The sequence below is a fragment of the Cimex lectularius genome, unplaced genomic scaffold, assembly GCF_000648675.2.
Source record: "Cimex lectularius strain Harlan isolate CLEC.00 unplaced genomic scaffold, Clec_2.1 scaffold251, whole genome shotgun sequence".
NCBI lineage: Eukaryota > Metazoa > Arthropoda > Insecta > Hemiptera > Cimicidae > Cimex > Cimex lectularius.
Window position 1 is genome coordinate 919347 of NW_019394213.1, and position 27546 is coordinate 946892.

At 34.9% G+C, this 27546-nt stretch overlaps 1 protein-coding gene and 1 non-coding gene across 2 annotated transcripts in view; one reads left to right on the forward strand and one right to left on the reverse strand.

The window, feature by feature from the left end:
• Nucleotides 1-27546, reverse strand: part of LOC106664400 (protocadherin Fat 4) — a 126261-nt gene that overhangs the window by 79657 nt on the left and 19058 nt on the right. Inside the window, exon 2 of the mRNA XM_014390089.2 lies at nt 18995-19031. The gene's annotated coding sequence lies outside the window, so the exon portion shown is untranslated. The remainder of the gene's footprint in view (nt 1-18994; nt 19032-27546) is intronic.
• Nucleotides 26577-26650, forward strand: Trnan-auu. Its single transcript has one exon. It is a non-coding gene; the product is annotated as a tRNA-Asn (tRNA).

The following is a 27546-nucleotide window of genomic DNA, read 5'->3' on the forward strand; positions in this document are numbered from 1 at the left end:
CTCTGGAAATTGCAAATTTCGGGAAATAGAATCTCAATGCCATTTGAGACGCTGATGCATTGACGAACAGAAAAAACAACTAGGGTAGGCGCTCCTTAAAAACGTATCAAAATCTTTCGGAATATCAATTAGATATTTCTTAGTCCAATCAAGTAGCAGAAACTTCCAATCAAGTTTGCTAGAGTAGTCGTTTTCCTGGACATAGAGACGTCCTTCGATTAAAAATCGTTTGCTCCTTCCTTAACACGATATCATGCTATTGCCTAATCGAATATCGTAGTTGGTGTCCCAAGGCTCGCTTTTAGATCCTACATTGTTTTCAATTTTCCTCAATGTTTTACCCAAACCCTGCGATTCTGTATTACACTCTGATAACAATACAGCTTTCCTATAAAATATTATTACTGAAATTCGAAAGTGTACTACAAAAACTTTCAGAAATCGGATGGAAGTTTAAACTTTGCGCAGGTAAAAATTATTTCCAATCAATGCATGCACTTAGTATCCCACAACAAATAGGTATATGAAACATTTTAATCTCAGGCGGAATAAATGATTAACAATTAAACTTTTGTGGCCATATAAAAAATTGGGTGGTTAAAGTTCAAAAAGGCTATTAAAGTACTGCTTCCATTGCTCAAAATCTTAATTTATGAGGTCATAGTACGCTTAATGTTCCTATTTATTATTATTTATTTAACCATACTTCTTCAATTTCTCACGTGGTTTTTTAAATATAGTCGAAACATTTTCTCACAAGATTAATGTTATGGTTATGATGTAGATCGAAAGAGGGCCGCAAGAGAATATTCACACGAATTAATTTGAGGGTTTGTCGGTTTCGGAAGCGGCTGATAATTTTCATTTCCCAATGGCCGATTGCGGTTAGCCTCCGCCGACGACTTTCTACATCTCATATTTTCTGAACGCCTTCATTCAAAGACTGGTCGTAAAGTCGGATTAATTTCCAAGCGGGTTTTTAAAAGGGTTTCACTTTCTTTAGGGTTGAAAAGTTTTCGATTTGATGAAAAATATGATCGGTACACGTTTAAAATCCTCTCGGGGTCGGTTTTAGTTACATCAGCCTCATTTGGTTCGATTTGAATAATAACTTTCATTTTCTAACCGATGACATCAAACTATTAATGCTTAAACAAACAGTTCATTATAAAAAATTAGAAAGCTAGAGGACCAATTTATGCAATTCTAATAAGCTCAATGGGATGCTTTTGTGAAAGGATTAGGTGGGCATGCACCGGATACAGACAAAATATCAACTGTTTAATTTTTTCCTTCCTATTCTTATAAACATCTAAACATTGTAATTTTTTCAGTTTAAAATAAAATTCAATGTTAAAACTTCCTTTCTAAAAAAATTCGGTCAACTTCATAATTGGATTTATTGCAATTTCGTTGTACTTTTCACCGAAATTGATCTCTGCCCTATTCTCAGCCTTGTTATGTAACGGTCTGCATCGGGTTACCGATTGTCAGTTGCGCGTTATAATAACTAAATTGGGATTCATTTCAAAGATATAATCGATTATGTTATGTAAGATCGATAAGTGGGCTTTATTTTCTGCGATCGGTTTCAATAATCAACAAATAAAACTTATACAAATAAAAATATAAGCTTTAAATATAGTTGAACATTAAAATAAATATTTATCCCTTACTCGATAAAGTAGGTATATTTTTAGTTGTAAAATCAAAAAACTAACTTGCAGTGGCAGATCCAAGGGGGTGTAAAAGGGGAATTACCCCCTCTGGAGCCAAGGGAAGATGTTATATATTATATACCTATATATTTCAGGATTATATAAACCTTGATCTGTTACCTCTGATAAACATTCCTTAAATTAAATCAGTTTCCTCTCAACTTGTCACCCTTTGGCTTTTTCGGTTCCCGGTTCGATACTTCGTACACACGATTTGATATCAAAAAACCTGTATGTTCATGTTTAATTTTAGGTAGATTTCTGTCAAAAATCTAGTGCTCTCTAGGGTTCGAAATTTTGATCGCATACCAAAGAAATTTGGCAGGCTGGTAAAGAATCCTATAAGGATGGTTCGGATTGTTTTTCACTCAAATCGACTTGGGGTCGCAGAGTTATTGGCGAATAAAATAAAAAATTTAATCAACATTTTTGCCATTTTTTGCGTTTCCCCCCGCACAACAGCTCGGTTTGTTTAACTTTACTCCCACCTAGCTCCGCTCCTCACTATTTGATTTTGGCATTTTTGGTACAGTTGCTGCTGGATTCTTACCGTAACTTTTAAGCACAGTTTGGCTCAACTCCAAGCGATATTTTAATTTAATTAATTTAATCATAATTTGAACAATCTCCCATTTTTATCTCAAATACGGTTCTTTCAAAACTTATTTCTTTCGTTTAAAAGCTCAAATTAAATTTTTTTTTGTACTAATTTTTCTTTCGTTTCTTAATATTTTGTTACCAAATTTGCCAAGATTTCTTATAAATTAACAAAGAAATCATGATAAAAAGAAAACGGGTAGTTCACCACAATGTTTAGGAAGGATATACTGGAAATCGCAACGACCCACTGTTAACAACTGTAAAAGCTGCATTACATCCCAAAGAATTGTGCATGATGAGATTAGAAGGAGGTGCTTTATTAATATCTTTTTACAGCGAACGAATCATTAATTCAAATTTATGCTGTACGCTGGAACGACGAAAGTCAACAATTGACCAAAAAGCCTGGCATTGGCTAATCGCAAAGGCATTTGCCATCTACCAGGGCTTATTTGCAGAAGCGCCAAAAATTGTTAGTGCTTCACTGAGATGTGCAACCCAATCGACCATATCCACTTGACATTGATCCTTCGGATTTTGACATTTTTACAGGCTCTGGAAAACTCTAATCATAAGAAAAACTTCAATTCACTTGAGTACAGCAGAAAACTCATACAGAAGTTCATCCCTATCACACTAATAAATTAAGCATCAGATTTTTGATGATGATCACGTCGAAAGATCCTTCAGGTTCCTTTTTAAAGAATAAGTGTAAAAACGTCTTTTCAGTTTAACAAAAAAAATGTAGTTCATGTAATCTTCTTTTTTCCAGATCATAGGGCTCTTTAATTTACTATTAAAGATCAATCTTTCTATCAATGTGGGTTTCTAGTTCCTATTTTTTTTTTACAAATTTTGATATGTCGAAAAAAAATTTATTGAACTTTTTTCAAAAAAGAACATAATTTGTTAAGTGTTAAAGACATGGAAATTCTTTATTTTGCTTTACTTTTACTTAATTTACTTACTTTTCCTTCTTCTTAAAAGAAATTAAATTTACTTTAATTTCTCATCACTATACATAGATGATTTATTTCTTAGAAAGTTATGGTTGTTGGTTTAATGGCATAAACAAGTTTTGTACTCAGTAGTCTGAACTGTGGTAACTGCTTCAAGTAACTTATTTAACTTTCTACACTTAGAGAACTATTTTTCTTATGTAGGTCAAATTCTTTATTCGTTTTTTCCTCTTTATGGCATGCAGGAAACTATTTTCATACGTGAATTTAGATATGCGAAAATCCCATCGTCCCATTTTTGTTTTTCTACTGTTCTTTGTGTCCTATCAGACTTTAATGAAAACATCCTTGACTTTTGAGACGGTTCAATCAGCCAGTTAGCTCCAGTATTGTACTTTCATTACAGCACGAAGGGCATCGAGACTTTACTTAAAAGAAAAATTAGTTGAGGTTATAAAATAACTAAGAATACATTATTTTTCAATATAATCTTCCGCTATGCATTATTTTTATTTAGCGGATTGGGAGGTTTTTATCCTGGCATTATAAAATGAAGGAAGTTGTCTCGCAATGCTATCCTTTTAGTGCTATTAGGGTTTTAAGGAGGATAGTCAAGTAGAGTCCATTTTTTCTTCCAATTTGGAATCAGAGCTAGTGTATGCGGCCGAGAAGGTACGAAAAATATTCAAAAGCCCCCTATAACAAGCAAGAAATCGGTCGAAAAAAAATAGTAGGAAGCACCGAGCAGCTAACACCCAATTTTTCACCACTCCGTATTGGTTACTTTGGACGTTTTTGGCATGTTTTAATAAAAAAAAAAATTATACATTCCTTTACAAAGCGTGCTCCTGGCAGACTTTCAAAAGCCGGCGTTGTTCTGCTGTCAAAAGGGGAAGGATTCATCTGGTACACACTTTCCTGAATCCTCGGTCTTTTTTACGATGTTTTGACAGGTCTCATAGCTTCCAACTCGTTGTGCCATTTTTGTTACGATCAGACATCGATTGACTTCAAGAAGGTCATGAATTACCCGACTCTACAGGCGAAAAGTTTGTTTTTTTACGAGGAGAAATGTTGGCCATAGAATGTAAATGATAGTTAAATTATCACAGCGTGCATTCAGACGTTTTCGGGTGTTCGGCCGACTTTCCTTCGTTTTGCACGTCGCCTCATATAATCGCGGTGAAATATCCACAGGGAAAAACCGACCCTCGGGTGAAAACCGTCGGCGAACAGCTCAGATGCGATCACGTCGAGATCTGGGCCGGATTGGGCGGACGTGTGGACGAGCATACGCCGTGTACCGGCCGGCTGGGTCCGCATTGTACTCGTTCCCTTTTCGGCGAGAACGGTTCTACACGAAAGTGCAAGATAATACGAAACCGGGCTTTCATCTCGATCCATATGCCCGTCGTTTCAACACGCGATTCAAAAGGAACGGGCCACTTTTTCTTCCACGCTCTTCCTTCGATTGAATTTAGACTTCGTAAACTTATTTTTTCCGGTGAAGGCAAATAAATACCGGACGTGTACATCGGAAACGTACTGGAAATTATCGGCACTTTTATTTTTTTCAATGAGAAATTTGTTTGCGTTTGTGAAACACGACGTGAGGTCTGCTGGATCATGACCCTTTACCTTCATCACCTCCGGTCATCCTGGTTTGTTTTGCCTGTAAGGCGCTTTATTCAGCCGTTGCTCTTATCTTACCAGTCCTATTTTTTTTAATAAATTTGTAAAAATTAAAGGGAGAAAATGCCGTCTGAGGTTTTTGTTCTTTCGGCTTCTTTGAAAGAATAAATCTAGGTTTTATCAATTTAAATTGTTAGACGCATATCAGCCTCAGTTCAGCCATGTTCACCAACCACATCACAAAATCTCACAATTTATCATTTTTTATCTTGATCCATTCTATCCCATAGACAACCAAAGACACACTTTCATATTAAATTGTATTTATTTTTTTAATTAAAAAAAATAAAAATCCGCCAGCACGTAGCATACCAAAATGATCCAAAATTATTCGACAATAAATATTCTACCCCAAATAATTTGAAAATCTGTAATTTTTTTAAAGAATTCTATATTTGAAGTATAACGTTTTCCCTCTGGAGACAACAGATGATCATGATTAGTAATTGCAGTGATATAAAATTTATTTTGTCAGATATCTAGTAGTAAAATAATCTCAAAGGCTTTTTGTGTGTCAAAAATTGGACGCCTCACCTAAAAGACAAAACCACAAAATTTACTATACCATAATTTATAATGGTGATAATAAACATCAATTGTATAAATAGGAGGCAGCGTGTTGCCTCTTCTTTTGTTTTAAGGCAAGAATTTTCTATATAAACAAATTAAATATTCAGTAAATTCAACATTTGTGCGTAATGGGAATGCTTATCAGATTTTGATGTTTTAAGAAGTTTCTGATTTATGTGAGCCTAAAGAGAGGCTAGCAATCGGATAAACAAAGAAAGAGTCGATTACCGTCTTTGCTTGATCATCATTTGGCTGGATAAACAGGAAAAACAATTATTAAGATTAAAACGCAAAAGAGACGAAATAAAGCCAAAAAAGAGGGATAGCGATAAAGTAATTTATTAGAAAGAAAGAAGAGTGTTTAATCCGGCCCTGAGGAATATCTAGTACTATGGGTGTAAAAAGACTGGGGTGTGAATGAACTTATTAGCGTGAATAGAGGGCCGTACCCCAATTGCTTCGCTGAATATCTGGGGTACTGTGAATTTAAACAGATTATCTTCTTTCTTTATATTTGTATTTGTGATATTTCATCCACAATTGACTAAACCATGAGATACAGAGAAGTTAGAAATACAATACAGACAAGAGAGAATCGATTAATATTATAGATTATGATTGGTCTGGTCATAACTTGGCTAGAGAAACAAGAAAAGAAACTAGTAAGATAAACCGCTACAAAGACCAGAAAAGAAAGGTAGAAAGGGAGGTTATGTCCTTTGCTTTACCTAAAAATCAAAAAATTAAGTATGTTGAGTATTCTGGGGTGATTTGGATGGTAATAAGGATACTAGGAAGCGGGGTTTGTATTTCCCAGGCACTGCAGCCTTCTGGCTTATTGTACCTTCCTAGTTCCTTAGTTCAGTCAATAGACTCAATCCTTCTTCTTAGAAGTATCAGGTCATTGATGCTGCAATTTGATTCCCTAAGTTTTTTCCGTACGTTAGGTTAAACCTCCATTGAGCTGTTGCTTCGCATTCGAAGATGATATGACTGGCTGTTTCCTCCTCCTCATTACATAATCTGTAAATGGGATCATCGCTGTATATATCCCTGTTGTTTAGATGTTTTCTCAGATGCCAGCGACCGGTTAGTAGTCCTACTACTCCTCTGAGTTTGGCCCTCTCCAATCGCAGCAGTGTTTTTGCCAGTTTCGGTGAGGGTTGTTTCATCATACGTTTACTATGTCTAGCACCGCTAGAGTTTATCCATTTTTCCTTTTGTTTTGCTTGGAACCATTCTGCGATGGAGGATTCTATATTTGTTTTTGTTATCCCAAGGATAGGTTCGGGGCATATGTATGGTCTTGCAGATCCTCCTCTGGCCAGTCTGTCTGCTTTCTCGTTACCCAAAATTCCCCTGTGCCCTGGCACCCAAGATATCATCAGGTTGTTGTGTTTCCCCAGGTTTTGGAGATTTTCGATGCGTTCACTGATTAATTTTGATGTGATTCTTTTACATGCTAATGCTTCAATGGCTGCTTGGCTATCTGATCTTATGAGGATGTTTTTGTCATGGTACCCATTTGTGATGGTAAATTCAATTGAAATATCATGTTGTTGTAAACAAATTTATAAGTATAAATCATTTCGTTTCATTATCTGTTGCCATCTGCCATATAATTTTGTAATTACCTTCTGCAAGAAAATGTAAAGTTTTCGAGCGATAAACTCCTTAATTGTTCCAGCCCTCAAGTGAAGTAAAGTTTTCATTAATCCTTATGTAAGTTATTCGTAAAGTTTTAAGTACGAATATGTTCGGTTGGGTATTACATCTCAGTAGATGGACGGACCCATGCGATTAGCCAATAACGGCCTTTTTTGATTAATTATTGAATTTCATCGCTCCAGTGCGCAGCATACACTTGAATTAATGAATTCTTTGGATGGAAGAAGATAATAATAAAGCACTCCCTTCTAAGCCCACCAAATGCACAGCTTTTTGGGGTGAAAGCCGGTTGTTAGAGTCGTTAACAGTGGGTCGCTGCGTTTTACCCAGGATTTCCTCACTTACCATTCATCCCCAGTTATAAACCTATTTAAAAATGGATCGTTTACATTTTAAGAGGAAATGCAATATTTTCAGTTAACATGCGAGTAACGTATCGCTTCGAAAAACATATCCAGCTGCAATCGATTCATTCAAAAATTTGTATGAGATTTGTTGTGGTTTTTGTGATGTCTCGAGTCGTTGAGTGCGGGTTATTTGCGACAAAAGCTTAAAACTGAAGCCTCGACCATAGCCTTTTGTGTTTTAGAAAACCAAATTTTCGCTTATGAACTGAGAAAGCCATTTATCGTACAGTGCGATCCCTTAAATCCTAAATCATCATCATCATACACACAAATTTTCCTAGCAGTCTGTGCTGCCGGATTTCCCCTTGCATTAAAAAAAATACTAATAAAGACATCTTAACTAAATTGCTTAATAAAACTGCTGCTGCAAAACACAAAAGGGATGACAGTGAATTAGCGAAAAATGTTCGCTTATTTTACTCTGCTATTTTGCTCACTTATTTAATAACTCAATACATTTCTGTTATAATGCGTCCGCTGTTGCTAGTTTTCCTTCTTGTGTGTTAGAGTTTATTTTTATTTTTCAACATATACAGAAAAACAAGCGAAAGGATGAACAAAAATTTTCTCACAGACCAACTTGAGAGGATGGTTAAATGGTCAGACTAAACCAGCGAACATTGACCAAATGTCCAAAAACGACCAAACTTCAGCGTCAAATTTTTTTCGCTTGAAAGTTATGTATTTGTGTTCGGTATGAAAGTAGAAATTTTTAACTTTTTCGCAACCTTTTTTTGTCTATTTAGCCCAGATTTACCAATTTTAGGACCAGCGACGATGCCTTCCTCCGCTACTTTCAACGGAAATCGATCCCCTCGGCCTGTGGGAACCCGTTTTTCTGGGCTAATCCAATTCAAAACCGTCGGATCGGATTTTCACGCGGGATTACAGGGCCTAAAGGCGGCACAGCTACGAAAATTCTTAACCCTGTTGATATAACAAGTTTTTGGACGTTTAAGGAATTCGTCTAAAGATCGCCGAACAATCGGGAGAAAGCGCGTTTTCATATTCGTAACGCCATTCTAATAGGCGTTTTATACAATCAAACTGTAAATAGAGGCGGTTATATTCTCTCCTTTCTCTTCTGTATTAATTCTGATTTTCCTTCATTTGTGAATTTAAATTCAGCACGAGCATTATTCATTATTAGGGTGGATTGGATTGTACAAGAGAGAAAGGGAAATATAAACCGCCTCTTTATATTACGTCTAGATAATGTAGGACATTAAACCAAGTTACAGTACTAGCACTTTTATTTAAATTTTACCATTAGCTTGGAATATATAAAATCACTTTTCTTCACTTCTAAAAAAAAGAGAGAAAATAATAAAGAGAACAGATGAAACGGAATTATGACAAGAAAAACCACCCATATTCACCCTTCTAATCAAAACCCCATCTACAATATTTTTAATAATTAATCTTTATGTAAGGTATTGGTTGAGATAAATAAAGTCAGTGTAACAAGCGGGATTCGAACCCACGACCTTCGGCTAAATACGCCGCTGCTCTACTACTTGAGCTATCGTGACGTCGATCTACTCGGACAGCAACTTCCCATCTCAACCCACCTTTCGAATTTTCCCTCCTTTTTGCCATTTTTCAAAGGGAAAATTCGAAAGGAAGGATGAGATGGGAAGTTGGTGTCCGATTGGATCGAAGTCACGATAGCTCAAGTGGTAGTAGAGCAGCGGCGTATTTAGCCGAGGGTCGTGGGTTCGAGTCCCGCTCGTGACACTGACATTTTTATTTCAAATAATACCTTACATAATTCTGATGATTATTGTTTATGAATATTGAAAATTTCCGAACAATCCTTTAATATTCCTCACTACGCTGCTACCGTCTCCAGCTACTGTCCAATTCATTACGTTTTGAAATATTTACAGATTATGTTAGGATTATAAGCATGAAGATGTGGTTATTCCATGTATGCATATTTATTATTTTAGAACAATCCTTTAGTATTCCTCATGAAACTTGTTAGGTTGCGTTTAAATTTGGTGGTAATAGCACTCCTCTGATTTTTGAAGCTGGTATTTCCATAACATGTCTGGGTTATAAGTAAGGTGAGGCGAGATGATTATTCAATTTATGCATAGCTATTTATCATTTTGCCACACACCCTTTAATATTCTACATGACACTCCTGCTGTCTCGTTTTAATCTGGTGAAGATAAGGATTCTTTGATATTTGAAGCAGATTTTGCATATCATGTGAGAGTTATAAGTAGGGGCAGACGAGATAATTTGCCATTCATTTATATATATTATTTAAGAACAATTGTATTATCTTCTTCTATTCTATTTTCTTCTTCTTATTTTATTATCTATGATAGAAGTTACGATAGCTCACTAGTTTCGTGGTCCGCTTGACCAAGTAATATCTTACAATTAATTAAGGTTTTTAGTTGAGATAAAATTTGTCGCCGAGAATCAAATAGATTACTATAGATATATAGATTATTTGAAAAATGGCGATGATCGAGGTCAAGATAGAGCAGCAGCGTATCTAGCCGAAGATCGTGGGTTCGAATCCCGCTCATGCCATTAACTTTTTTATCTCAACTAAAAACCTTAATTAATTGTAGGATATTACTTGGTCAAACGAACCAAGAAACTAGTGAAGTTCTAAATAAGGTTACAGATTGTAATAAATAAATTAAATTAAAAAAAAATGACAAGGAAAATTTAGAAGCCAATATTTGCTTTCCTTCTCAGCAGAACCTGAAACAGTAGATTATGACCTATGAACTTCTACACACAATCTGGAAAAGACCTCGACTTTTCTTTGTTCAGTACTACAATTATTCTATCTTGTCTTGAAAAACATGACACAGACTGATTTTTAAAAAATATTTTTTTTAAATAATGAATACCAGGAACTGGTGGAGTTCCCCCTGAGCAGGGCAGCCTAGTGTACAGTTTATTGTACTCCCTGGCTCCATTTTTGAGAGCTCGAAACACGCATGGTAATTTGAGCACCCGGTGTGCCGGTGTTCTTCCATAGAACCTCATTTTTGAAGGAGGTTGGGACCAAATTCAAGGTCGCTGAGATCCGATCCCGCTCCAGACCTTCCATTGATGAGTGCCGTGTCAAACTGTGTCAGAGGCGAGGGAAGAATCGAACCCACGACCGCGGAATCTACTAGCCGATTTTATTTAATCTTCATTTTTAAAAGATTGGTCTTTGGAATATTAAGAAATAAAATTCAAAAGAGGTCTGTGCAGTATTAGTAAGTCCAATGAGCTGAAATGTTACAAAAGAACTTACCGTCTGTAAAAGGTTGGTTTTTTAAGTATTTTACAGTCATAAGAGAGCAATCAACACCTTTAATGTATTGTGAATGGGCTTGCTCAAATTGCCCTTTCCATCTTTTTTTTGGTGAATGTTAACAGCAAACCAAATTGTTTAGTTTGTTCTTGTGTTTTTTCTTTTGTCGTGAATCGGATTTCTTTTCTGGTAAAAGCAAACAAGGAAAAGGTTCATTCTTCCAGCGAACAATAGTAAGCCGAACTTGTAAAAACTTGTAGCGACATTGAGAATTACGGTGAAAGGGGCTGTTTTTGATTGTCGACCACGAGATTGCAAGTGAAATGTCAATGAATTCTGACTGTGCGGATCGAATTAATAAACTCTGGACGACAAGAGTTGTTTTTGTCGTTCCATTGAGAGCCGCCACCGTTAACTCTCAAATCTTTAAAGAGCACAAAAGGGAATTGGATTGGTGGAAGAAAAATGACGATGGGTTCCCCGGAGCGTGAGCGGACCGGACCGCCGGTGGGTTTTTGTCGTCGCCGATTCTTCCTAAGTACAATTGACGTCAAAGAGCCGATAGCCATACTGACCGACATCCGCCTGAAGATTATTGGACGAATCGATGTGAATAAAAGCATTGGAGGAGAATTCAGAACGAAAATTCCACTTTTCGCCTTCTGGAAATGACGGTCTATTTGAAAACTTCCAAGATTGACAAGAGAAATTTCGAAAAAAAGGCATAATTTTTTTGTAATATGAAGACAGTTTTAACCTTATCTTTAACACTTTCTAATAGTGTTTTGGAAGAAATGAGTCAAAGTTTTCCCTCTCCCTGCTTATATTTCTGACATGGTCAAGAAATATCAGTTTCAAAAATTCAAGAGTATGATTCCTTCAACAAATTAAAACGCGATAGTAAGATTTTCATGAGCAATACCAAAAGGCTGTTAAATACGCAAAATTTGACTGACATTCTTGCCTTTCCTTGCTTATAACCCTGATAAAGTCTGGAAATATCCGCTTCGAAAATCAAAAGTATGGTATCGTCATCAAATTAAAACACAACAGTAAGACCTTCATGAGGAATACCGTTTTTATACAGGGTGTACCACCTTCTATAGTCTACCAATTTATTTCCGAAACGGTTAACTTCAGTAAAAATCGTTTAATACAAACCCCAAGTTACTTCGGACTAGGAATCGCATGGTAGTAACCGATTTAGCATAACTTTCTAGGAAATGACACTGACTTTATTATTTTAAATGAGAATCCCATATTTTCTTTTACAATTATTTTAGAGCTTATTTTATGCCACTTTTACTGAAAAGAAGTTAGTACAACAATAATAATGAATGAAATTCGAAAATTTGTTAACAAATTGGCCAGTTTGAAAGGAAGTTCTTCGATCAGCAGACTATAAAACTATGTAATTTGTTTAAAAGAATTCGCATAATAAAACTGGAATAATATAATAAGACTGCATTGAAGGGTAAAAAATATAGATAGAGATATATACATTAAATAAGACTGAGGGTGACAAACAGTATTAACAATAAAAGAGAAAGTAATATATATGATTCAGATTGATAGCAAGAGATTGAGATTGAGATTGAGAGAGATAAAGGACTAGAGATAGATAGACATATATTGATAGATAGATAGAGAAAGAAAGAAATAGAGAGAGAGAGAGAGAGAGGGAGAGAGAAGAGAAGAGAAGAGAGAGAGTGACAGAGAGAACAGAGGATAGAAGAACTAAAGATAAAAATAAACCTTGACAGAGTGAGACAGAGTGAGTCTGAGGTTAAGTGTGTGTAGTTGATTAAAAGAGCAATTATAATTTTGTGAGACAGATAGAAAAAATTAATGAGTGAGACAATTAAATCTGGGTATGGGATAAAAATTGAAAGAGAGATAAAGAGAGACAGAGTAAGACTGACGATGACAGAAAGAGACAATAAAAAGTAAAAATATGCGAAGAGAGAAAAGGAAAAAGAAAGAGAAAAAAAGAGAGAGAGAACTAATGTCAGAGAAATAATAAATAAACATAAACCAAAAAATTTCTTTGATTTTCAAATTTTATGTATACATATAAGGTGTACCAACTACTATTGTCCTCCCATTTATTTCGGAAACGATTAAATTTAGCAAAAAATGGTCTTATACAAACCCCAAGTTAATTTTGGCTAGGAATCGCGTGGTGGTAACAGATTTAGCATAACTTTCTTATCTAGCTAGGAAATGACAATAATTTCCTTATTTTAAATGAGAATCTCATATTTTTATTGTACAGTTTGATTATATAGCTTATTTTATGCCACTTTTACTGAATGGAAAATTTTGATAGCATCTACAATATTGAGTCATTTAAAATAACAAAGTTAGTGTCATCCTAGATGAGAAAGTTATGTTAAATCTGTTACCACACGATTCCTAGCCCAAATTAGCTTGGGGTTTGTACAAGACCATTTTTGCTAAAGTTAGCCGTTTCCAAAATAAATGGGTGGATTATAAAAGTTGATACACCCTGTATATAAATAAATATGCATATAACCCTGGCATAGTTTTCAAATAATCAAAGTAGTGGTTTCTTCACAAAACTAAGCGAAGGTAAGATCTTCACGAGGAATACTAACGGAGGTGTCTCCCTGCTTATATCCCTGACATATTCTATAACTATCCACTTCAAAAAGTGTAGAATTCTTATCTTCACTTAATTAAAATGGAGTTTTCATGAGATAATAAAAGAAGGAAGATAATAAAATTGTTCTGAAATAATATATTCAAATGAATGGCAAATCATCTCGTCTATCCCTACTTATAACCCTCACATGAAATGAAAATATCTGCTTCAAATATCAAAGAATCGAGATCTTCACCAGATTAAAACGAGACAGCAGGAGTGTCATGTAGAATATTAAAGGGGGTGTGGTAAAATGATAAATAGGTATGCATAAATTGAATAACCATCTCGCCTCACCTTACTTATAACCCAGACATAATATGGAAATACCAGCTTCACAAATCAGAGGATTTTAAATTGCCACCAAATTTAAACGCAACCTAACGAGTTTCATGGGGAATACTAAAGGATTGTTCTAAAATAATAAATATGCATACATGGAATAACCAATTCGCCTCTCCATGCTTATAATCCTAACATAATCTGTAAATATTTCAAAATGTAATGAATTGGACAGTAGCTGGAGACGGTAGCAGCATAGTGAGGAATATTAAAGGATTGTTCGGAAATTTTCAATATTCATAAACAATAATCATCAGAATTATGTAAGGTATTATTTGAAATAAAAATGTCAGTGACACGAGCGGGATTCGAACCCATGACCCTCGGCTAAATACGCCGCTGCTCTACCACTTGAGCTATGGTGACTTCGATCCACTCGGACACCAACTTCCCATCTCATCCTTCCTTTCGAATTTTCCCTTTGAAAATAGGCAAAAAGAAGGGAAAATTCGAATGGTGGGTTGAGATGGGAAGTTGGTGTCCGAGTCACGATCCGAGTCATCGAGGTCACGATAGCTCAAGTGATAGAGCAGCGGCGTATTTAGCAAAGGGTCGCGGGTTCGAATCCCGCTCGTGACACTGACTTTTTCATTTCAACCAAAACCTTACATAAAAATTAATTAATTGAAAGAAGTTATTTGGTAATTGAATCAGGAAATATAATGGATTTAATCATCAGGATAATCAACCCGTTCCCCCTTTTTATACCCCTAACATAATCTGGACATATCACCTTCAAAATTCACAAAAATGTTATAATAAAAAATAAAAATGGAGGGTAAAACTATCACTTATACAAAATAAGTTAGAATCAATGAATGATTTTGCGACTACCTATTTAATTTTAGATTGGACCTCTTTTATTTTTACACTGTAAGTATTCAAAGAATCAATTGTGTTTTGTGCAAATTGTGGGGGTTATAAAATGACGTAGTGAAAGTGTAATTATGCAAAATGGCGTTTTATAAAATTTTGGTTCGGTCGAAGATGATGATGATGATGAATAATAACAATGATTTCATTGTCAAATTGTTTCTGTAACGTTTTTTCCAGATCAATAATACAAAAAATAAAAGCTGGTCACCGTGAAATTGGGCTACGAGAAGTTCATTCATTTTTGAAAATCCATTTTCCCTTCGTCTCTTGACCCAAATTCATAAATCGGTACTATTGACTCTGATAAACTAGAACAAGTTAATTTATTTTGATCCGTGTTGAAATTTTAATTTTTTTTTATCTGGATGCGCTTGGAATCGTAGAAAATGGAGCTAATCGATAGATCAAATCTTCGACCCCATGGCTATCACGACGCCGTTAAAGAAGTGGCAACTCAATAATGATTTTTGATGAGCATTTCTCTATCTATCATTACAAAGAAGTGGACCGATCTAATAAACAAACAACTGCTTTCGTTCTACGATTCGATCTGACATTGCATACCCCAAGGGTTGAATAATTTATCATGCACGTTCGACATAGAAAATTGAGACAATCATAGAACTATAGATTAATACGTGATAAAGTTTTAAGTCAACGAGAGCAATTGGAAATGAAAGTAGGGACTACCTAGGGAAAAACAATTACCCTTGTCTTTTTAAATTAATTCGAAGGAACTGACCACGGTGACATTAATCACCTCTGTAATGACTCGGAGGCTAGGATTTAAGCCCATTACGTTTCCGCTACATCTACGTTTTCGTTCCGTGGGCCTAATAGCGTATTTTTTCAAACCGGTGAAACTTTCCAGTTGAAGTTGCTCAGTTTCAATTTACCATTCCTCAAAGAAAAAAAAACGTGAAATTGGGTGAAATTTATTCAAATCGAAATAGTTTTAGGTTTTCTAATTGTGCAGAAGGAAGAATTTCAATTACATAGTGCGCTAGATAAAAACTTGGGACTGATGGTCTGAAGTTTTTTTCCGTTCTGTATGAGTAGTTTCTGGCCGATTGATTATTAAGTTTGAACGTATTTTGGTTGATTATCTAAGAAATGCTTTGTAACAAAAGTAGGTCGGCGGTTTATGACACGGTTGATTGGTCTTTTGGTCTACTACCATGTACCTATTCTAATAAATAACACAATTATTTACTTTAATTTTATAAGCTTTTCAACAAAAAAGTTACAGCAAGGATGAGATTTTTTAAAGTTGTTTCCACCGTCTTTTCTGAGATGATTGATTGGACTGACGTTGAAAACGTGAGAAGAGGAAGCTCCAGAGTTCAAAATCCGGTGATAAACACGAGTCGATCCTTCAAATCGGATTGCCCGGAAGAAAAAGGACTTGTTGAAAAAGGAAAGGAAGAGGAAAAAATATGAAGGGATAAGGATTGTGACAGGGTAATAATTGCGACCGTTGCCATCGTCCGGAAGTGTCAGTGCCGTTTAGACGTAGCGGTGTCACGTTCGCCGTGATTTTTCTCGCATCGCTCCGACACGTCTGACGACGGGTACATCGCCGTGTGACATACCTATCACGAACACCAGAACAGATTCGGTGCATTTGAGAACATGTACGGCTTTGTCACTTAGAAGTGATATCTTCGTTCACTTTGCTAGTAGATGATATTGTCATACTAGTCAGGGGAAAATTCGACTCAACGTTAAAAAGAGCTCATTTGCAGAGCACTAAACATGGTGCAACAATGGTGTTCACAACGGGGACTTAAATCAAACCCCTCAAAACATACCCTAATTGCTTTCACTAAGAAATACCAGACCTACGTTTTATGATGAAATGCTGCAGTTAAAAAACGAGTTTAAATACCTAGGAATATTCTTTTGTTATGTTGAAACCAGGAAACTTCACATGTAGCATGCCATAACAAAAAGTAAAATATCGCTAATGACCACAAGAAGAACCCTAGGTAAATCTTGGAGATTTTTTTTTTATTACTAGCTGTGTTAATACATCTTGTAATTTGAAGTTATTTACATATTTACATTATATACTGTATCGTCTTGAGGGGAGTCGCCCACCATTGTTGGTTTCCCAGTTTGTGCAAGGTTACTCCTGGAGGAGTAGGTCCCAAGGTCATCTCTGCTTTAATCGGCGGACAGGATTGTAGGGATGGATTATGCTGGACATGGATTGGGCTAGAGGGTTGGGGTGAGTGGAGAGTTTGTCGTGGATCTGGGTGAATTTGGAAGGGATTAATTTATTTACAAAGGGTATTTCGAGGTCATTGTGGAGGGTGGCGTTGTAGACATAGTAAGGAGCGTTAACTGTAATTCTAAGGATTTGGATTGGAAGGATGAATTCGTTGATGTTAGTAGGGTTAGCGGTACCCCGCACTTCTAGTTCGTATGTCCAAATCGGTTTCAGTAGTGTTCTGTACAGTGTTAGTTTGTTTTTGTCGATAAATTAGATTTGCGTCCGAGTAGTTTATACAGTAGTCCGAATCGTCTATTCAGTTTCTTTTTACTTGGATTTGTTGTTTCCACATTCAGTCGTGAGTCAAGATATCGTATGCAGCTTTGGGAATAGGGATGTTGTTGAGGTGTATTGTGTGAGGAGTTTTGCTTCGGAGGGTAAATATAAAACGGGTGCACTTGTTTTCATTCACTTTTATTCCCCATATTTTGCTCCATTCTGTTGAACGTGATATTAAAGCTCCTCCGAGCTTTGTCAGCATCGGGATTGGACGAAAGGACGGCTGAGTAGTCGGCGAAGGATGCAAGGAGAGTAGATGTGGATGGGATGTCTGATGTGTAGTGGTCCGAGCACACTACCCTGTGATAACTTGGAGATTAAAACCGAAAATTGCCCATTAGCTAAACACGGCAATAAAAATATCCTAAAAGCCCAAAATAACCTACGGATCATTAATCATTAATTAACCGGCATATGCACCAGACAATCCCAAGATGCTAAAGGCTGAAGCAATTCCGTTTCCCTCTTTTACTATTTACAATTAACACTCACCCTATTCCTTCCCCACCGACAAGAATTGGATTTTTCTCGATTAGAACAAGAAGCCCTTTATCTTCAAAATTTCCAGACGCGGCTTTTCACCCTTCTTCAATCGTGCCAATCACCTCCTTTAGTACTGGTAAAGGAAAGCTTTCCTTACTCTCTTCTAATTCGATAACAGTATTCTGCATAAGGAACTCACTGGGGAACTTGAAAGAAAGCTACGTCTAATGTTTTGTATGTTTTACTTTACGTACCACACAACGGATCTATATATACGTCGAAGTATACCTTCCTACTGCGGAAATACTTCCTTCTTCTCTCCAATGATATCTTCCCAATCTTCTTCCAAAAAATAAATGTTCCTTCAAATCCTGTAGTCAAAACTGCTTACGCCTTTTTGACCCCTTAAACCTTCAGTCGTTCCTTCCTCATCCCTGCCTCCGACCTATGGAATTTTCAACCTCACTCTATCATAAGAACATATTTTCTTTCAACCTTTAAGTTTTTTGGTTTACCTGTTGTCCTTACAATTTAGCACCGGAAATTTTTAATTGACCGAAAAGGCTGTGGCATCTACCTATAGGAAAGTCATTGGTGAAAAACAAAGACCTACTGTGGATACCTTGAAAAGCACGCTATACTTTATTAAAGACAAAAAATTACAATATACATCTCAGATTCTTTTTTTTATTTTTGCATAAATCAAATATGTTATCGCAATACTGCACCGAAAATTGATCTCATTGTGATCTAATTATTTAAACCGGTCAACTAAAGGTAATTGGTTCTGATGAAACGTATTGATTGACCTTATTAAAACGTTTTGTAAATGTATTTCAATTGTGCTAGCATGATTCCATGTTATTTGCATTAAATAAACAAATCGCTAATTTGTGTTTCGATACATAGTGTTTTATGAAAATAAAATTTGTACTGAATAAATTAGCCAGTTGGGAAGTATCCTTTGGGACAAAATTAAAAAAAAAAATATATATATATATGTAATTGATATTATGTGTCCACCTTGGTGGTAAGAATACGGCGAAGGATGATAAAGGACGACTTTGTCCGAGTGAAAAACCACAAGACCGGGGGGACCCATAAACAAAAGATAGCTGCCAAATAGAACGTGATGCGTTCCGTTTGCAGACATCGAACGGACAGTTAATACGGTAAAAGGACTAACCTTGAAGGGTCACTGATGGTCATGCTGATCACAACTCCTGCAACATAAAATACAACGAAAAATTACACATTTCTTAAGTTAAAAAACAGTTCGATGAAAGGTGACAGATTTCTTAGCTTTCATATTCGCTGAAAATTTAAATAAATCTATATATAATGTACTTAAGGGAAACATTTTTAATTGGAGAAAATAAATTTAAAAACAAGTTAATGTAAGAACTGAAACTGTTCATATTTTAAACCGTGAATCGATTTAACCACAAAACCATGTAAAAGCTCTAGGAAAGTTCATCCGCTTCTATTTTTTTTTTCCAACTTTCCTCTTCTCGAATTGTATAATAAATGGGACGAGAGGTGAAGAAAATGAAATTGATTTTTATTTACCTAAAATCGGACAATGCCCGATTAAAATAATTAAAGGACGAAAGTGAAAACAGAAAAATTGCACTCAACTCGGCCCATTGTCCCTTTCCCGAACATAATTAATGCCGACGTGGGAAAACGAAAGTACCCCGGGAAAATACCGATATGCACTGTTAGAAATTAGAGTCACTTTCACGCAGTTTAAGTATAAATATTAAAAAGTAAACATTTTGTATGAACAGTTTATTTTTTTATACATTAACGATAGTGTGAAATTAATTCATAAGTCGTGAACTAAGTTTATGATTACCGTAGGAAAAGTAAAACAGCCCAGGTATACAACCAAGAAATTTATTTCAATAAGATATTTACTTTTTTTAATTTACAATAGTAAAACTGTAACGAAAGTTAGTTTCGTTATAATATATTTTAATAATTCAATAATTTTGAACAATCCTTTTGTATATTTTATTTCCTTCTTAATGTAGTTGAGCTTAAATGTTGTTTATATAAATATACTTTTGTAGGATATTTTTTGGTAAAATACAAAGAAAAATAGTGGACCAAATATTTTATTGAGTTTTTAAAGGATATGAGGATGCTACTTAGCGAAACTTAGTTTATTTATAAATAATTTGTTAAGATCTGTTTGTCGTCTTGTTTCTCCTATGTCCTTCAATTCTTTAACTTTAGGTGAGCTTAAAAGTTTTCTTTATATCTATACACTTTTCTAGGTTATTTTTTGATAAAACACAAACAAAAATGGAATGCCGTCTTTTTTCTAGAGATTATAAAGGATATGAGGATGCTACTTAGCGAAGCTTAGTTTATTTATAAATAATTTGTTTGTTTACACATAATTTGTAAAGATTCATGCGTCTTCTTGTATCTCCTATGCTATTAAATTCGTTAACTTTAGGTGAGTTTAAATTTTTTTTTATATATCTGTATGTTTTTCATGGATATTGTTTTGTACAACAGAAACAAAAATAGTGTGCCATCTTTTTTCTTGAGTTTTTAAAGGATATGAGGATGCTACTTAGCGAAATTTAGTTTATTTATAAATAATTCGTAAAGGTCTGTTTGTCATCTTGTCTCTTTTATGTCCTCTTAATTCTTTAACTTTAGTTGAGTTTAAATGTTGTTTATATAAATATAATTTTGTAGGATAGTTTTTGGTAAAGTACAAACAAAAATAGTCCCATCTTTTTTCTAAAGATTTTAAAGGATATGATGGTGCTACTTAGCGAAATTTAGTTTATTTATAATAATTTGTAAATATTCTTTGGTTATCTTGTACCTCCTGTGTCCTTCAATTCTTTGACTTTAGTGAGCTTAAATGTTTTTTTATATATCTACACACTTTTCTAGGATAATTTTGTTGGTAAAATACAAAGAAAAATAGCGTACCATCTTTTTTAATGGATTTTTAAAGATATGAGGATGCTACTTAGCGAAGCTTAGTTTATTTATAAATAATTTGTAAAGATCTGTTTGTCGTCTTGTCTCTCTTATGTCCTCTGAATGATTAAACTTTAGGTGAGCTTAAATGTTTTTTATATATCTATACGCTTTTCTAGGATAATTTTTTGGTAAAATACAAACAAAAATAAAGTGCCTTATTTTTTCTAAAGATTTTAAAGAATATGATCATGCTACTTAACGAAATTTAGTTTATTTATAAATAATTTGTAAAGATCTGTTTGTCGGCTTGTCTCTCTTATGTCCTCTGAATTATTTAACTTTTGGTGAGCTTATATGTTTTTTTATATATCTATACGCTTTTCTAGGATAATTTTTTGGTAAAATACAAACAAAAATAGAGTGCCTTCTTTTTTCTAAAGAGTTTAAAGGATATGATGATGCTACTTAGCGATATATAGTTTATTTATAATAATTTGTAAAGATGCATGTTTCTTCTTGTATCTCCTATGGTATTTAATTCTTTAACTTTAGTTGAGCTTAAATGTTTATTTATATATCTATACGCTTTTCTAGGACATTATTTGATATAACACAAACAAAAATAACGTATCATCTTTTTTTTAAGGGTTTTTAAAGATATGAGGATGCTAGTTAGCGAAATTTAATTTATTTATAAATAATTTGTAAAGATCTGTTTGTCGTCTTGTATCTCCTAGTCCTTTAATTCTTTAACTTTAGTTGAGTTTAAATGTTTATTTATATTTCTATACGCTTTTCTAGGGCATTTTTTTGATAAAACACAAACAAAAATAGCGTACCATCTTTTTTTAGGGATTTTTAAAGATATGAGGATGCTACTTAGCGAAATTTAGTTTATTTATAAATAATTTGTAAAGATCTGTTTGTCGTCTTGTCTCTCTTATGTCGTCTGAATTGTTTAACTTTTGGTGAGCTTAAATGTTTTTTTATATATCTATACGCTTTTCTAGGACATTTTTTGATAAAACACAAACAAAAATAGCGTGCCATCTCTTTTTCTATAGATTTTAATGGATACGAGGATGCTTTTAGCGAAGTTTGATCAATTGACTAAAAAGGGTATAGAAATTTTAAATTTTAGTTCTCATAATCACATGAATGTTTAAAACTAGGATAGGTTAGATGCATTCAATAGGGAAACAATAGGTGATAAAGGTTAAAATTTGAACTAGTGTTTATCAAATAAAAGATAAGTCCTAAGAGACGTCCTTGAAGAACGCCGTCTTTGATGGACTTTATAAACCCAGAAAAATCTTCTTCGAAAGGATCTTAGTGCAGTTTTTCTTCTAAATAAACAAAACTATTAAAATAATCGATCCAAAGTTAGCCTGGGCTTGAGATAATAGTTCAATTAAGTCGTTACAATTATCTCAGTACTGCAGTGTTGCAGAAGAGGCAGGTGTCATCGCGTCGTTTTCAACCTCAGGCCATTTCGTGTCCACGGTCTGTTAAGCACTGGAATAAAAAAAACCTCTAAGCACCTGGCCCTTGTTGGTAAGCGATAATCAATCGGAGAGACGGAAAAATTGAATGGGAATTTTACGTGATAAAATTTCACGAAATCTAAGCGGTTTTACATGAATTAAGTCTATTCCTGTCCGCAATGTATTATTAATAAGGCAAAATCCAGTTGAATCATAGATTTTGTTTTGTTTTAATCTTTTTGTTTATTGTATAAAATGGAAAATGCTTTCAAAATGCGGAAATTCTTTCCGCTAGGTCTCGCGGGAGAAGAATGGACGGCGAATGCTAAGTTTATGCTCCACATATTTTACTCACTGTTGGTTTAAACATTTATAATTTCGGGTTTGACACTTGTTTTAATAATTTACATCCTGATTTTTAAGAGAATTTTGTTTTCTCTATATAAAAATAATTCTTAATTGTAAAATTAGAAAACAATGTAGGTTCTTGGTACCTGGATCATGTTCCAGATGGGCGGTATTTTCACTGTTCAACCAAAGCTTCATACAGAGATTAAAGCCTGATAAGGCCATAAAAAGATGTAAATTTACAAAATTATGAATATAATGTAAAAATGTTCTTCTATGGAAATTAAATTAAAGGGACAATCAAAAATATTTTGTGCCAAGTTGTAAGAATAATAAAGATGTAATCAAAGAAACGGGATTTAAAAATGGAAAGAGATGGGGCTTGGATGAGAAATTGAGGAAGGGGATTCCATAAGTTGGAGGCAATAGGCATAGAATGAGGAAGGAACATTTGAATGCATTAGTTTTATGATTAGGAGGATAGAGGTCAGAAGGTTGGGAATAAGTGACAAGAGTGTACTGAGGATTTGAAGGTAAAGAGATCATAAAAATAGGGAATGGCAAGATGTCTGGTCTTGAAAGAATGTAAAATTGTACATGAAATTAGAAAACCTAGAACCTTGTCTACTGAATCTTGTTCAAAGTCGCTACTTCGTTGACGGAGCATATAAAACACCTTGATCATCCTGATCAAATGTGTTTGCCCATAAACAAGTTGCTCTGAACAAAAGAGATTTAAAAAATCAGACAACAGAGAGTAAGTTTTTAGGTCTGTTCTGACAGCTCAAAGCATTTTATACGTGGACACCTTTGTTAGGATAAAAATATGCAAAAGATTTCGTTAAACCGTCTTGCTTAAACTCACTACAACCCAGCTACATCAAGGTCGAATGAAATTTTTTTTTTATTATTAAATTTATTTATTAAAACTGGTCTTATTAGACGTACCATTAATTTTACAATAATATTATAGAATAACATAGATGGGGTTGAGATGGGGAGTTGGTGTCCGAGTGGATCGAGGTCGCGATAGCTCAAGTGGTAGAGCAGCGGCGTATCTAGCCGAAGATCGTGGGTTCGAATCCCGCTCGTGCCATTGACTTTTTTATCTCAACTAAAAACGTTAATTAATTGTAATATATTAATTGGTCAAGCGGACCAAAGAAATTAGTGAATTATAGAATAAATAAATGTTGACATTCTTATAAACCCATTGGTACAATAAGATTAACATTTCACTATTCATTTTTAACTACACAAGTTCATATGGCTTTGTTCTTTTTAATCTTCTGACCTTGTTTCGGTTATGTGAATACCATATGTCCACATAGGCTTTATGACTTGTTTACATAATAATATTGTATTTTGTATAGCAAGATTGGAGCCACGTCCGATCAACCAGTATAGTTGTCTATATCTTAAACCTATTTCTGTCCTTTTTTCTTCACTTGTTCTTTCCATCTCAGCTTGGCATCTAAGGTCAATCCCAGATATTTAGCTGTATTGCTGAATGGTATAGTAGTTCCATCGATTGTGAGCGACGGAACATGGTCCACCTTTTTGTTTGTAAAGATTAGATGAACTGATTTATGCTGATTTAGCTTGATTTTCCATTTTTTGTCCATTCGTTTATCTTATTACATGCATTTTGGAGGATTTTGATTGAATGGGAGATAGTCGGTCCTAGTGATATCACCGCTGTCTTTTAACTACATCTATTTTCGTAAAACCACTGGTGTATAACAAGTAAAGCAGTGGACCTAATATGCTACCTTGTGGCACTCCTGCATTTATTGTTTTTAATTTGGAATATTGATCTTCTTGTTTGACTCTAAACAGTCTGTCAGTTAGGTAGGAACTGATAATATCGACATACTGCTTTGGTAGCATACCTTTTAGTTTATTGATGAGTCCTTCGTGCCAGACCTTGTCAAAAGCTTGTGAGACATCAAGGAAGATAGCAGAACAAATTTGTTTTTCTTCAAGAGATTTTTTTATTACGTTCGTTACTCGGTGAATTTGTTCTATTGTTGAATGTCTTGTTCGAAATCTAAATTGGTGGTAAGGAATGATTTTCTTTTTTTCTAAATGGGTTTTATTCGTTTTAATAATAACTTGACGAAGAGTTTAGACACTGACGATAGTAACGATATTGGTTCACCGGTTTTCCCGTTTTTTTATCATAATGTCTTCTACGAATTTCCAGTTGCTAGGAACAAATTTCAGTCTGATTGCAGGATTAAATAGGTATGTTAGTTTAACTATACCCTTTTTGGCAATTGTTTTAGTATTTCTCCAGTGATAAGGTCATATCCTTGAGTCTTTTTAGCAGGTAAATTTTTAATTTCATGTGATACTTCTTTAGGGGAAACTAGCTTTATATTTTCTTCTTGTGGCGTGGTTGTTACTTCAACTAAGCTGCCATGGATGTTTTCATTTGGTTTGAAAATTTCAGCAAGGTAACTAGCAAACAATTCGGCTTTTCCTCTGATGCCTCTCGCCCATGAACCATCCTCTTCGAATGAAACTAAGGGTCATTTCAGTGCAACCAACACCTAAAAATATTACAAGTGGCAAAAAAGCGCAAACAGGTTCTGCCAAGAAGAAGAAAAAATCAGTAAATATTATAGACTGCTGTGAATTCCGATAAATAGGTGTAGATGGAATAAAAGATAAGATCTAAGGCACTACCTCAAATAACACCGGCATAAATTTTTCCTTCCTCCTCTCTTCGTGAGGGTTTTTGTTTAATGATTTTCTTTTAAATTATTTACAAAAATATTAAAATAATCGATCTTTAATTAGCCTGGATTAGAGAGAAAAATTTAATCTAATTTTCATCTGAATGACATTAAAGTATTGCAATGTAATATGCCGTGAGTTCTCTAGGTGTAGTAAAAATAAATAAAAATTTCTTGGCTTACAAGGCAGAAGGGTAACGGAAAGGCTGATGGACTAGCAAATAATAGAATCTGAATCCTTCTGTGAAATTCCAAAGTGGAATAAGAAAGGAGTAACTGCCAAATGGATCACGTTCAAAAATCATACTAGGAGAATCATCCCAGGATATAAAAAGTCAAAAGATTTCGTTAAATAAAGTCTTGAATAAACTTACAACAGTCCTGTAAAACATAGGACCATTGCAGATCTGCCAAAGCTAAAATAATAATACTGGCTAAAATATTAAGACGGAAAGAAAATAGCCCGTGCAGATTCAGCCAAGAAGGAACGGAAAACATTAAATATTATAGACTGCTTTAAATTCCTGAGAAGGAAAAGGTATTTGCTTATGAAAAAAAGTGAGCCAGTCAACTAAAGAGCCACTATTAAGGACTAATAAAAATCCTAAAGCTGGATAGTTTAGTAGGCATTTAATACAAACAGCCTAAATCACAAAAGTGAGATTCCCAAAAATCGACGGAACCTGACTCCTGCCTCCCCCTGCTTATAACCTGGGCATCCGCGATTTGATTTATGACTTGTATGCCGAATGAAATATTTTTTTTAAACTTAACATTTATATATTAAATACCTTAAACAGTAAATTTCAGAAGATTGTCGTTTCGTCGTTTAATGAATGTCAGAAACTAAGAGACCAGCCGCGATGAAGGCGAGCGAACTTGAAAACACAGTTGTTCTTCAGCGTAAAGAATAAAAAATTGAAAAGTTTTTAATGAGTAGTAAATAATTAAGACATTATAATTATTATATAAGCCCACTGATATCTAAGTAGCTAAAACAATTCTATTGTTTCGTAGTTAATTTTTTTAAGATTTATTCTTCGTTTCTATAACATTATTATAACTTCCATTATATTTTGTGGTCCGATTGACCCAATAACTTCTTTCAATTAATCTTTTTATGTAAGGTACTGGCTTAAATGAAAAAGTTAGTGACACGATCGGGATTCGAACCCACATGAAAAATGGCAAAAAAGATGGAAATTCGACAGGTTGTAGGTTGAAATGAGGAGTTGGTGTCGAAGTCACGATAGCTCAAGTGGTTAGAGCAGCGGCGTATTGAGCCGAAGGTCGTGGGTTCGAATCCCGCTCGTGACACTAACTTTCTCATTTCAACCAATACCTTACATAAAAAGATTAATTATTATAACGATTATATTACGAGAGTATACCAAAAGTTCAATTAATCTAAAATAAAATCCTGATCGTCGGGACGACCGGGTGGAGCAATTTCGCGGATTATCTTTTAAAATATTGTATTTCTTTAATCTCTAATTTGAGATATACAACGTTATGAAAACTGGTCAATCGGGCGGGATAAATCACCGGTAAATCCGTGACCGATTTGAGATAAATCCATGGTTTCTCTTTGTCAAGTCACGTGGTGGCGACTCGTCTTCTAGTTGCCCCCTTGACCCTTGGTTGTATTGAAACAAGCCATAACATTTTTTCTTATCGCCAGTCCAAACGTCCATCATATTCATGGGATTTCTTATTCTTAAAAACGTGACACAAGCGACAACTTCAGTAGAATTCTTTGTCGTTCTCAGTTCATTCTTGAAGAACAACACACGCAAATGCCGGAGGTTGACTCGAACGTGTTCTGCAACCGTTATCAAGGCCGGCTGTCGTGAATTAACCGAGGAGACGCCCGAAGATACTGGTGAACTTTCGGTCCCGTCGAAACACAAGTCGCTCGTGCCGAATCGGGCCGTTTTTCTCTAATTGTACCGACCCTCAGGAGTGTGCACCGTTATGTAAAATCGAGGGGGAGAAAGTCACGAAAAGACGGTCGTTGGCGCGTTTTGATATTTTCTTTTACTCCCCCGGAGATCCGCCTGGTTCATTGTTTGTAGATCGGAGAGATTGGGCCTTTTCATAAGAACAGCATCGGAATTAATCCGGCCGGGATAAAAATTCGAAAAGTACTGTTGGCCCGACAAGACGTGCTCTCTCCTGTAGCTTGTCTTTGCACGATTATCTCGACTTGGGGT